At 44.0% G+C, this 12,257-nt stretch overlaps 1 protein-coding gene across 2 annotated transcripts in view; it reads left to right on the forward strand.

Annotated features, from left to right (window-relative positions):
• FIGNL2 (fidgetin like 2) overlaps positions 1-12,257 on the forward strand; it is a 116,681-nt gene that overhangs the window by 41,318 nt on the left and 63,106 nt on the right. Inside the window, exon 1 of one of the 2 annotated variants that reach the window (XM_084837138.1) lies at positions 3,709-4,044. The exons of the other annotated variant lie outside the window; for it this stretch is intronic. The gene's annotated coding sequence lies outside the window, so the exon portion shown is untranslated. Of the gene's footprint in view, positions 1-3,708; positions 4,045-12,257 lie in introns of those variants that run through there. 2 annotated transcript variants of the gene reach the window in all.

A 12,257-nucleotide genomic window follows, 5' to 3' on the forward strand; every position in this document is an offset into this window, starting at 1 on the left:
CATTATTCTACACTATGGTGAGAAGTACTGTATTTCTGTTTAAAGTATAATAATTATTTCCAAATTTGCATCTATACATATAAATTAGCACACACAAAATCTATACAAATCTGTGTCCTCTTTTTGGTGATGCATTTCTTCTTTTTGGGTGATTTATAAGTAGCCACCCCAGCTGCATCACATACTACGCTTCTGTTGAACCCATTATCTAAAGTTTGCAGTGTTGCACTAAATTTGGATTATCTGAGTGTGTGGTAAAACAATAGCACAATGCCCTTTATTATGCAGCTAGGGGTGAACCCCCCCCCCCCGATTAATTCAACCCATATATGACTACCTAGAAATGGTTATGCATCCTTTGGGGTCACCGCCATTTCTCTTCTTTCCTTCAGGCTGGGCTCTCATAGGGTAAGGATTTCGTGGTATTTATTTATTAATTAATTTATTTAGAAATATAAATTTATTTATTTATTTATTATATTTTTCATCCAGTCACTAATAAATGTTCTCTGGGTGGATTACGAACAGTTAAAAGAACAAAATACAATACAAAATGACCAACGGCAACAGGAATAAATAAACATAAAGGTATGTTTATTGCATATTGTATTTTTAACGTTTTTAATCTTTGTAAACCGCCCAGAGAGCTTTGGCTATGAGGTGGTATAAAAATGTAATAGTTATAATAATAAGAACCACCATAAAATCTAAAAACTATGGTGTCTTATGGTTTATTCCTGAATGTGTTGCTTCATTTAAAATAATAATAGAAATAATGTCAGCCTGTGGTGATTTGGTCTCAGATTCCTATGTTCTTAATTAAGAAGCCCCTACCTTGGCTCTGAGCCTTTAATCACAACTATTTGCAAATTGTATGCACTTGGCATACTCATTTTGCAGTTGCCCCGAAACTGATTTTTTTTTTTTTAACTCTGTGTACTGCTTCATGGGCGAAGTGCCACATTTCCCATCTTCCAGTCCTGCAGCATTTTACACATGCTGGTAGTATATAGTTACCCTGATTATTTTCCCTCTGGTGCAATCCTTCTGGGGATCCACTCCTGTTTCTATGGAGACAACCCATAAACGTGAAGTCTGATCCTTCCTCTGCTGGGGCCAGCGGCAAAGCTGCCACTAATTTTGATTGCAGTGGTATATGCCAATCTGTGCTGGTATCTTTTCGTTGTTATTAATAATTGGGTTTCCATACAACACAATCCTGAACAATATTCACTATCAAACAAATACATTAAAATTTAATCACAATCTATACATCATATCCTCTAATTAACCCCCACCCCACAAGATGGCACCAATAATCACATTTTTAGGAAATTAGTTAGTTCATGCTGAGGCTATTCATTTTTAGCACATCTGGATTTTTTGGGATATGCAACGAAGAAAGCATTTTTAAAAAACAACAGCACTCAAAACAACCACCCCAATATATACATTTTGGAAGAAAGACTCTCTAAATCTGTTGTAATTCTATGAAGGATAATGAAGAGGTACATTTTATAATGGCCCAGAGGCTGTTCTTTCAATCTTCATCTATTCAGCATATAAGTATTTGGGGCATGTGCAGTGCAGGCTGTAGCCAGCAATTGGGGGAATTGGTGTGTGTGTGGGGGGAGGAAAGATAGTTGAAACAGCACAAGCCTAAATAGATGTGGTCTAATATATTTAAAACAAAGTTATTTAATTCATTAATATTAATGGCAAAGCACTTAATAAGAAATTTAAAAAATGCCCAAATGCCATTGCATTGGTTGAACAGAATACTGGGAGCAGGTTTACTTCTTAGTGAGCAACTGGGTAGAATACTGCTTACATGCTTTCCCCTATATTATTGTAAGTAAAAGGGCTAGAGGTTTACTTAATTTAAGTTGTGTGTGTGTGTGTGTGCGCACACACACACATGCATAAACATTTAGGGAAGGGGCCTGGAGCAACACTTGAGCGATCCTGGCCCTCCCATGACAATGGCTCTGGATACACTGGGAATTTACATAACAAAGCAAAACTTGATCCTGCAATTAATTTCAGTCATCATGTATATTTTCATGTTCCCCCACTAGGAATGCTTAAGAAGTGCCTTTTCAATTTTCATATGCTCCAGTAGGCACTTCTTTAAATGCCGTCCACCAGAAAAAATGTTTTCCCCCCTATGGGCCTAGAACTCCCAGTAACTCCGCTGAATCTAAACCCAACATTTTCCTCTAAGTATTCTGCCTGATCAGGTATTGTCTGCGATGAACAGTGGACAGAAGAGCAAATTCTTAACATAATAGTTGAGTTCATTTTGCAGTATCACACCCCTGGGAATATGATTGAAAGGTAGTATAAAAATACTTCTAATAAATACATGAAATTATACATCCAGGTTTTTGAGAGATACAGGGGAGGGCTATTCTTTGTGCAGTGCTTGAATAGCTTGGTCTGTCAATAAAGGGTTGACCTTGGACGTGGAGGGAAACCCTAGAAAATAAGATTTAAAAAAAAAAAAATAAGGAAAGAATGGGTAGGCCTATATACCGAGAGGATGAGAACAAGATTGATCTTCATGAAAAACTGTCATTAGTAGAGTATCTGACAGAGCTACACTGTGCAAAACTAAGAGCAGACCCTCTCCAAAGGCAGAATCGGGGGTAGATTCAGTAGAATAAAGTGGTAATGCTGCTCCTGGCCCATACCACCCAGGCTGCATGTTGGGGGCTGCCGTTTTTCACTTAAAACAGAAACAACTTTATTCCCCTATTCAAACAGCAATGCTAGGGTCCCTGTAATGCTAGTTTTGTCTGTGCAAGGATCCCTCTACATGGGGAAAACATCCAAACATGCATTCCCCCCATTTGCAGCCTGAAGTCGTATGACCCAGGAATAGTGTTCCTGATTCTTCTAATTGTATAAACTGATCCTCAAGTCTCTACACAAACTGGAGACTGATATTTAGAGGCCAAATGTCCCCTCAGAAGACATGATATAAAAGAGGTTGAAGGAATGAAGAACTAAGTGGCCTACAGAGCCGGATCTTGTGAGAGGACATAAGGAAGATGCCTGTTTCTCCTTGCCCACTTTCACCTCTAGTCTCAAGCCATAGGCTCATCATCTCTTGAAGCTGTGAATGACACCGCGTGCACAGACCAGCCTTTCCCAATCAGGAGCCCTCCAGATGTTTTGGATTACAACTCCCAGCTTTCCTGACCATTGGCCATGCTGGCTGAGACTGCTGGGAGCTGGTCCAAAAAAATCTGGAGGGCACCAGGTTGGGGAAGGTTGGCCTGGCATAGACTTTGACCACCCTTTTCACAATCTTGATGTTTCAAAAAGGCGTGGATTGTTTCCCACTCTAAGTAATTGATACTTTTATTTGTGGGGAGTGGGGCAACCAATCCGTGGTGGCACTTTCAACTTTCTGGATGTATTGTTCCGTAATGAAAGCAATGGGATGTGATGATGTTGACACTCTCCGATCCCGGCTAAGTTGTGATCCATCCAGGGGGTGAAGTGCTTTCTGCTGAACCGGATTACCGGGCAGATGATTTAGGGAGGGGACCGTCCCTTCTTCCCCGTAGACCCTGGAAGCATTCTGCGGGGCTTCTCGTGCCAACGGAGCCGCATCTCATCGCATGGAACTGAAAGGCGATAAACCAGCAGCGCCGCCGGACCTGGACGGATGGGAAGGGTTAGGTCACAGGAGGCGGGGAATTGGCCAGGGCGCGATGGAGATGGAGATGGGAGCCGGAGGGAAGAGGAGGGACGTGGGCAGGGCGCGTCGAGAGAGGGGGAGCATCCGGGGAAAGGGGAGGCAGAGCCTGCTCGGGCAAGCCAGGGGCGGCACGCAGCCTCGAGCGGCCTGACTCGCGGAGGGAGTAGCAGCAGCCCCGGCTCCGGCACTGCCTTGTCCCGGCCGGGGGGCGGCTGGAGGATGCCGAGTCCAGCGATCACCCATAGCTCCGCAGCGCCCGCCTCCGCCGCAGCGCCCGGGCCACGCGGACCATGTGGCTGCGCCGGGTTCCGCTAGGGACGGGCAGGGATGAGTAGGTGAGTGGCGGGCGGCGGAGGCGCTGTCAGGGGGCCGCTGGGTTGCGCTGGGCTGCGGACGGGGCTCCGGGCTCCGCGGCTGGGCGATCGCTATGGCGGGGGCGGTCCGCCGCGGGATAGGAGGAGGGAGCCACTCTGGACGGGACCTTTTGGACTTTGGAGTTTCCCAGGCGGATGCCGACGGAGCGACTGCGGAGCTGGCGCTGACTTGCACAAGAGGGGGCGGGGAGGCATGATGTGCGCAGCGGGGTGTGGGGGTCGTCTGTGCGGCGCGATCCAGCCGAAACAGACAACGCGAAGTGTTTCTTCTGGCCGGTTGTTGGCGGAGGGCTGCGGCGGCGATGGGTTGGTGGGCGGCGAGGCTGTTCTCCATGGGATGACTGGTCACGTCGAGGGTGCACACGCACAAGGGAGATAGCCCGGGTTGCAAAGGCGTTTAAGGGAGGCGCTCAGGCCCCCAGGGGGCCGATTCCTTGGGGTCTGGGGAGGGGTTGAGACCTGCGTTGGGGGAATGTAGGGAGGATATGCTTAGGGGGCTTTCTGCTCCTAGAGAAATGGGAATGGGGGTATTATATGTGCTGGAAGATGTAAAGCCCATATGTGTACGTTGCGCAGGGTAGAGTGGGTGTCGAAGTCAAGGTGCCCACATCTTACTAATGTTAAGCACAACCGTTATTTTGCAGGACTGCGCCTGATGCAAACATCCCAGCACCCTAGAACCCCATGGGGGCACCTCCTCATTGTCCTTGATTTTCAGCATGCTAGTCCTGCTCCATTAGCCTGTGGAGGAGAAGGGGATTTTACTCTGGAGTGAGCACAATCCGTACTTGGGGTTCACTCATTGAGGGAGGGGCATAAATGCTGTTGGGGCATAAATCCTGCACACAAGAGCAAAGGTCGCAGAGGTTTGGAGAGAGATTTAACTGCATGGCTGGTGCTTTGGAAAGCACTCTCTGTGTCAGGGGCCTGGGAGGTGTCGGTGATGTGTGTATGTCTTTTGGTGACAGAGAAGCAGATTTTGCCCCCTGAGAAACTCAGAAAAGGATCTGGAAGTTGTAGATTTAGGGTTTGTAGAGGGAGGCAGAGAAGGACTGTGCACTAGTGAAACGTAGCTGTGTTTTCTCTTGCTGAGTTTAATGTGGGGCTTGTAAAGGGGACCCAGGAGATAAGATGGCTTGATTGTGTGTGTGTGTGTGTGTGTGTGTTTGTGTATGTGTGTTTAACTCTCCTTCCAGAGCAGTTGGAGAGCAGGCATTGAACACTGGTATATTTAGGGGCAACCAGAAACCAGGGCCCTTTGTTTGGATGCTGTGTCTGCAGTGACCCCTGGGGTGAGAGAAGCAGCCGTCTCTTGAGGAATTTTGATTCAGCGTGGCAGTGGCTGTTCCCTTTTCTTTGCCACTGTCCAGGGTCTCTATCTTGCAGGCATAGGGAGGGGGGAGGGGGTGTTTAAAAGGGGGAGCCTCCCCTCCCTACACATGCATTTCCTATTGATTGCCTTTGAAAATCCCCTCAGGTTGTGGGTTTAGTGAGCTGTCAATTAGCCAAACTTGCAAGGAGCACGCAGAGCAGCTTCAAACAATGTCAGTTTGAGGCAGCGTCTCTCCCATCATCCATGACATTATTTTGCACACCCTAGAAATGCAACCCCAGTCAGGGAAGCGGCGGAGGGAAGCTGCTGAAGTCTGCACAGGAATGGAGGTATGTTGGCCATCTCCGGGCTCCCCAAAACCCTTCAAGAGTTTGATCTTGAGAGTCTCTTAGCCCAAATACACACACACACACCACATACTGCATGCGCGCATGTGCACGCACACCACATACTGCAGTAGCTCAAATTGAAGCAGGTTACAAAGTAGCAGATGCCTTTGGAGAAGAAGCCCATCTGGAACCCCTAAAATAAAGCTTAGGTCACTCTGATTAATCTTGGCTTACACTTCTTCTAGAATACCCTTGAAAACATGATGGTTTGAGGTTGCTGTGAATTGGATGGGTGGCAAATTTCTAGGACTGCCCTAATTTCAGATGTAAGATTTTGGTCATTCCTGTACTACTACTGTAACTGAAGTGTATCTTGTATCTTATATGCATGCTGCCTGTTCTCTATCATTCAGGTTTTTCTTTTCTTGGTGAGGTGTGAAAAAGAAGAAGCACATGGGCCAATATCTGTGCATAAAGAACATATTCTTAAACCAGTGGCAGTGATTAGGCCAGGCTACCTAAGAAGTGTGTTCTTGCTTTGATTTAGAAGGCAGCTGTTCTTGCTTTGATTCTAAATCACAGCAACACACACTTTAAAATATGTTTAGCTATGTACCATTGAACAGCTTCATTTATATGGGAGAATTCACCCACGTGGTGTTAGGTCAGGATGGATGATCTCAGTGGTTGTTTCTCTTAAAATCTAGGAAGCTTGAGAGATGGGCTTGACCTAGATTTGACAGACCTCTGTTTCACTATCTGTCAAGCAAATACAGTTATAATGGTCCTGTCCTTGCCCCTGGGAAGGTCTAGTGAAGCCCCAGTCAGAACACAGCCTCCATATGTTTAGAGCCCAGGCATTGTTCCTATTTGATGTTCACATATTTATTGAGTGAAAGTGGTATCCAAAGCTGTGTGTGGGTGTAGTGGTGAGAAGATCTCTGTCTTTAATTACCAAATATTGATTATAAAAATATAGATCATTGCTTTGATTTGTTTTCAACGTGGATGGAGTACAGTGAATGTAGAGTATGTGTGAATGCCGCAGTCTCTTAAGGCTAAGCTTGAGGTGTCCACATAGCATTTCCTAGCCCTTAACTTTTGTAGTCAGTTTAGAAAGTGCAACTAGGGTTGATACTAAATCACACTACTATAGTGATTTGAAAGTGTCTTTGTTGCTTATTTTCGGTAAATTGTCAATGGGTGTCCAAATGGCTACAGCAGGCAAACGGACCCAACATATGGAATGTTCTTTCAATGGTTGCTTTCTATATTATGTCTCTTCTAACTACTGAATAGTTAAAATTGAGGCAGCAATCATTAATTGGGTTAATCAGTAAATAGATCAATGAAAGTTTTAGTTGATTAGTTGGTGGGACCAGCTGAAATCAGCGAGTCTCTGAGTTAAGATTACAGTTGCTTTTTTTTTTTTTTTAGGCTGTTTTGCTTCTGATGCTTACTGTAACATGGAGTGAATATATATTATATATTCAAGATGGCCTTCTAACAATGAGTGGAAGCAAATTGAGTTTATCTGAGACTTCCTGCAGTGTCGTAACTCGATGCTTGTACTGAAGTTTTGGTAATATGCAGATTTATTTTATTGTAATCAATCTGTTTAAAAGAAGATTATTAATTGACTAAAATGCTTTAATGAGCAGACACTGTTTCAATGAAAACAAAAGCAATGCCGTGCACTGTATTGTGCTGTTATGAAGGTTTCTTTATTGTAAATGTAGAGGTTTTCTGCGGGGTGGTGGAAACCATAAGGATTAGAAAAGAGGTTGGGTCCTATAAATATTTATGAGAAAAAAATGCTTATGCTTTTTGTACAAAGTTTCCCCTGTTAACTGCATGTCATCCCTCCCCCCCCCCCGAATTTTTGTGAAAGCTCTAAATGGAGGCCTTTTTGATGTTACTCTGAATTTAGCAGTGACCAGTATGGTGATGAGAATACTTACTAGTGTGGTGTGTTTATTAAATTGACCATTTGGCTTAGATTTCTTTAATTAGACATGAGTGCGTTTACACTTTCTCTTGCTGCTATTTGAGGGCAACTAGTGACAAATACTGTACCGTATTTTTTGAAAAGGTGCTAACTGGACAACTAATAGGGAACTGTCTTTCTCTGTCTCATACACACACACACACACATCCCTGAAGGCAGGAAGTGGGCAAAAACTCCTCTTATACCATAGATAGTTTGGAGCTGTATATTATACAATTAAAGCTTGCTATTGATGATATGCATTGTATTCATTTTCTGTAGCTGGTGCCCTTTAACAAAGAATCATTTAAGAATTGCCTTTAAAACCCCATGTATAAGTGAGATCTTTGAAGCACAGGAAAAATGGGTCTTGGTTTCTAGAGCTTCAGGTCTTGGTTGTGCCAGTGAGTGGGGTTGGGGGTAGGGAGGGGGGTGGGTGCAGTATGTGCAGCTTAAGCTGCAAAGAATCAGAAAGCTGCAGCTCCTTTCACAATGAGTTTTCATTTAACTCAGCTCCAGAGAACGCTTTAACTAGCAGGCTTTGTCCTGGCTTCCATTCTCTCCTAGGGACCACCTCCCCTTTCCCCTGCATTCTTTCCTTTTGCCATTATCATTTTGGTTAAACAGAAAGGCAACTTGTGTACCATATGGATCATGTTAACAATTGCTTATCTGGGAGCCCTGTTTTCTGCCCCTTTCTCTGCACCTCCCTGGCAGATCCTTAAGAGTTGGTACTTTTAATATAGCATCTTCAGTCTGAGGCAAGCGGGTGTTGCCTGTGGAGCCAGTTTGACCAGGGTTCTGTTAGACACAGACACGCGCGCGCACACTGCTTTCTCTCTGCCTCTGTTTCTCTTTCGTTTCCTACTGGAAGCATTCTTTTTATGTTTCTGCTGCTCTGCTTATCATATGGACCTCGTTAGGAGAGAATTAGCCAGTTAAAGTGTTCAATTAATCCTGGAGGAAGCATCCGTGGCAACTGCAGCATTTTGTTTTTCTCAAAGCAACATTTTCCACCTAGAAAAGGGCACAGAACTTTAGGTAAAAAACAAACTCTTTTCCAGATTTGGCCAGGATTTACAAAGATCATGGCCTCCATAGAAGCAGAGGGCCTAGCAGCTCCCCTGTGTCCCTCTGTAGCTAACCATGCTAGAGAATAAGGGAGGTATTTCTGACATAAACAAACAAGCCCCAATTTTGCAAAATTTCCTGGTGATGGTTTAACTTGGTAGCAACTACCCAGGAAAGAGATCTTTGGGGTCATAGTAGAAAACTCATGGGAAGGTCAACTCAGTATGTTGTGGTAGTGAAAATTCCATGTTGGGGATGATTAGGATAAGGACTAAAAATAAAACCGGAAGTGTCATAATGGCATATTATAGGCACATATAGTGTGGCCACATTTTAAAATAGTGCACACAGCAGTGCTGATTGCTTCATCACAAAAGACGAATGTCACAGACCTGGAAAAACTACAGAAAAGGGCAAATAAAAATTGCCACCCTCACCTATTCCATCCTCCTCCTCTTCATTTGAGGAGTTTGGGATTGCTTCAAGCTCTTCTGCCAAAGTGCCTTACCTAATATGCATCTTTTCCTACCCCTCCTCTTTCCTGTGGTCTTTTTGCCATGGTGAGTAATGCATATTTCACATGCTTAGTTTCTCAGCCTGTTTCCAGGATCCTCCTCTTTCATGTTGCTGGGCCCCTCCTTCCTCAGTACCTGTTTCACAGAGCATGTGCTCTTTTTCTGACCTCTCCTCATTGCCACCTCTCTGTCGTGTGGTTTGCATCCGTGCTTCCCTTCTTTCCCCAGAATTATAAGGAAATCTGGTGACCCCACAGATAAGCTTCCTCCTTGAGTGACAACATGGCATTTGGAGATGTAGCACAAATATATGTGTGTGTGTGTGTGTGTGTACACACACACACACACACACACACACACCAACAAGTGGCATGAATTGGTCTCCAGTTAAGGAACATCATGGGACACATGTTTTAAGATGTACAGCTAAACAAACCCAAGGTGTTTATGGTGTCTGCAATTGACTCGGGGCAACATTTTCTAGGGATGCTATCTTCCTTGCCCTCTTCTCCAAGTGAAGCAGGATTGGTCTCCTTGGTGTACAAAGAATCCGGCACCACTGAAGTGGGAAGGTTAACTAGAGTGCAAGTGTTGCTGCACTGGGGCTAAAGCCAACTGATTGTAGCACAGGTCTCCTATTTTGTGGTGGCGGCAGCAGCAGCAGCAAAGCATCTGCAGAGTGTCACCTGCTGGAGTTATTCTGGGTGGTGAATGTCCTGGCAAAGCCATGTTGTTTTCACCCAGAGCCAGAGATAAGTCTTGCCTACTGGGATAAATTTACCACATACTTAACCAGATGGAGTTACTGTTTTGGGATGATTCTGGGAGAACTCAGCAACCAGTAGTTTGCACAGTCAGAATGGAAGTTTTGTTCTGTTTCAGCTAATGTGTGTGGGGAAATGCAGATGGCCTTGTTGTGAGTTGGAGGCTTAAGCTCTTTCTGGGTGGTGAACGCCAACCCAGAGAAGCTAGGATCATTGCTTGCTGCAGTGGTCAGTTCTTCTCAGCAGGGGTGGGGGGGCATGTAGTGATGTGGGTTTTCTGGAAAATTTTGAATTTGAAATTTTCCCTATACACTTTTGCCTAATTTGCATCAGAGAATTTTCAGTTTGCATTGGAAAATTTTCTGATGTCCAAGATGCAGGGGTGGGCAGCTTGTGGCCCTCCAGATGTTTTGCCCTACAACTCCCATCAGCCCCAGCTGGCATAGCTAATGATGAGGAATCATGGGAGTTTTAGGCCAAAACATCTGGAGGGCCACAATTGCCCACTCCTGCCCTAGAGGATGATCTAAGTTAGCATATTTATTTTACTTCTGTTTAGTAAATGACAAAGCTAAAAAAAGTACCCCGTATTAATTTTTCCACCAAGTATTTGACTTGAAATATTTGACCGAAAAATTAAGGCACATTTAATATGTTTTAAATTATATATTATGTAGATATTTTTATTGGAATACTTGCAAAAAATTAAAGACAATAGCTTGTTACATTGTTTGAATTTAAGGGAAAAAGCAAAGGTAATGAAAACAGGTGACAAGCTAATATGATATGTTGACAACCACTCATCTATTTCAACAGAGTTCAACTCTCTTCTATTGAGGTTGTTGGGGCATCTTCAGTTTTGTTGTCAATACATTAGTTCCATTTCACACTGAGACCTATATACGTATTTCAATGACATACATGTTTTCTCTCACATACTTGCTAAGGATAACCACCAGAAAACACTAATTACAACTTTGAAGTTGCCTGCCTAATAGCGTATTTGCAATTGGCATCCATTCATTGCTGTTAACGACTTATGAGATGGAAAAATTTCCACTGAAAAATAAAGCACTGGAAACTTTCCTGCCCTGCATCACTGGCCATGTCAGCCTTCCAGATGCTGGGCCGAAACCTTATTGTCTGAGCATTGCATCTCTTTGGAAAACCATAGATGTCCAAAGTATCTTTACTGGCTTGTTGCCTTGCTCTGCTTTTCCCCACTGAACTTGGTCACTGCCTATTCCTGTGGCTTTACTGGGTTTTTGCTCTGCTCCTTTTCACTTGTCCATGCCTTCTCCTGTGTCTCTGTCTGTCTGTCTGTCTGTCTATCTATCTCCCCAACTTGGTGCCCTCCAGATGTGTTAGACTACAGTTCCCATCATCCCTATCCAGCATGGCCATTGCTTTCCTGGTAGTTTCCATGTTGTATCCTGACCCTGCAAGCTTTTCTCTAGATTCCCAACCCTGCTGTTCCCTTACCTGCTCCTTTCTTTACACCTGCCTTAGTTGTCTGGACTTCCTTCTGGGAACCAATTTTAGCTTGTCTCTTTAACTTATGGTTTTGCTTCACCTGTTATTTAGACACCCAGGACCATCCCCTGGATATTTTCCCAGGGTAGTTTGTCTTTTGACAAACCCCTCGCTACTTACGAAATCAGAGAAAGATAAAGAGTCTTTTTCTGTAATCTCTACAGAAGGGTGCACCTGTTGTGCCCAGTTTCTCCTCTATGGATTAAGTAGTGGGTTCTGATGCTGACTGACTGCTGCATCAAGATTTTCAAAGACTGACTCGCATGTTTTGCAGAATTTATACCTAAGAACCTGTATAGCAATACAGCAATTGTTCTGCAGCAGATCCACCAAACTATTCTTTGGTCTCTTTACTACTCTGTTAGCAAAAATGATACACAAAGTATGCTGAAACAGTAATTTCAAAACTGGGTGCTACGAGAAATTTGTTGTTGTTGTTGTTGTTCAGTCGCCAACAAATTTGGAACACTCAACAGTGGCCACAAGACTGGAAAAGGTCTGTTTACATTCCAATTCCAAAGAAGGGCAATGCCAAAGAGTGTTCAAACTACCATACAATTGCACTTATTTCACATGCCAGCAAGGTTATGCTCAAAATCCTACAAGCTAGGCTTCAGCAGTATGTGAACCGAGAACTACCGG

This window comes from Heloderma suspectum, chromosome 2 (assembly GCF_057233095.1).
Source record: "Heloderma suspectum isolate Gila_16-S chromosome 2, 16-S_ref, whole genome shotgun sequence".
Classification (NCBI taxonomy): Eukaryota; Metazoa; Chordata; class Lepidosauria; order Squamata; family Helodermatidae; genus Heloderma; species Heloderma suspectum.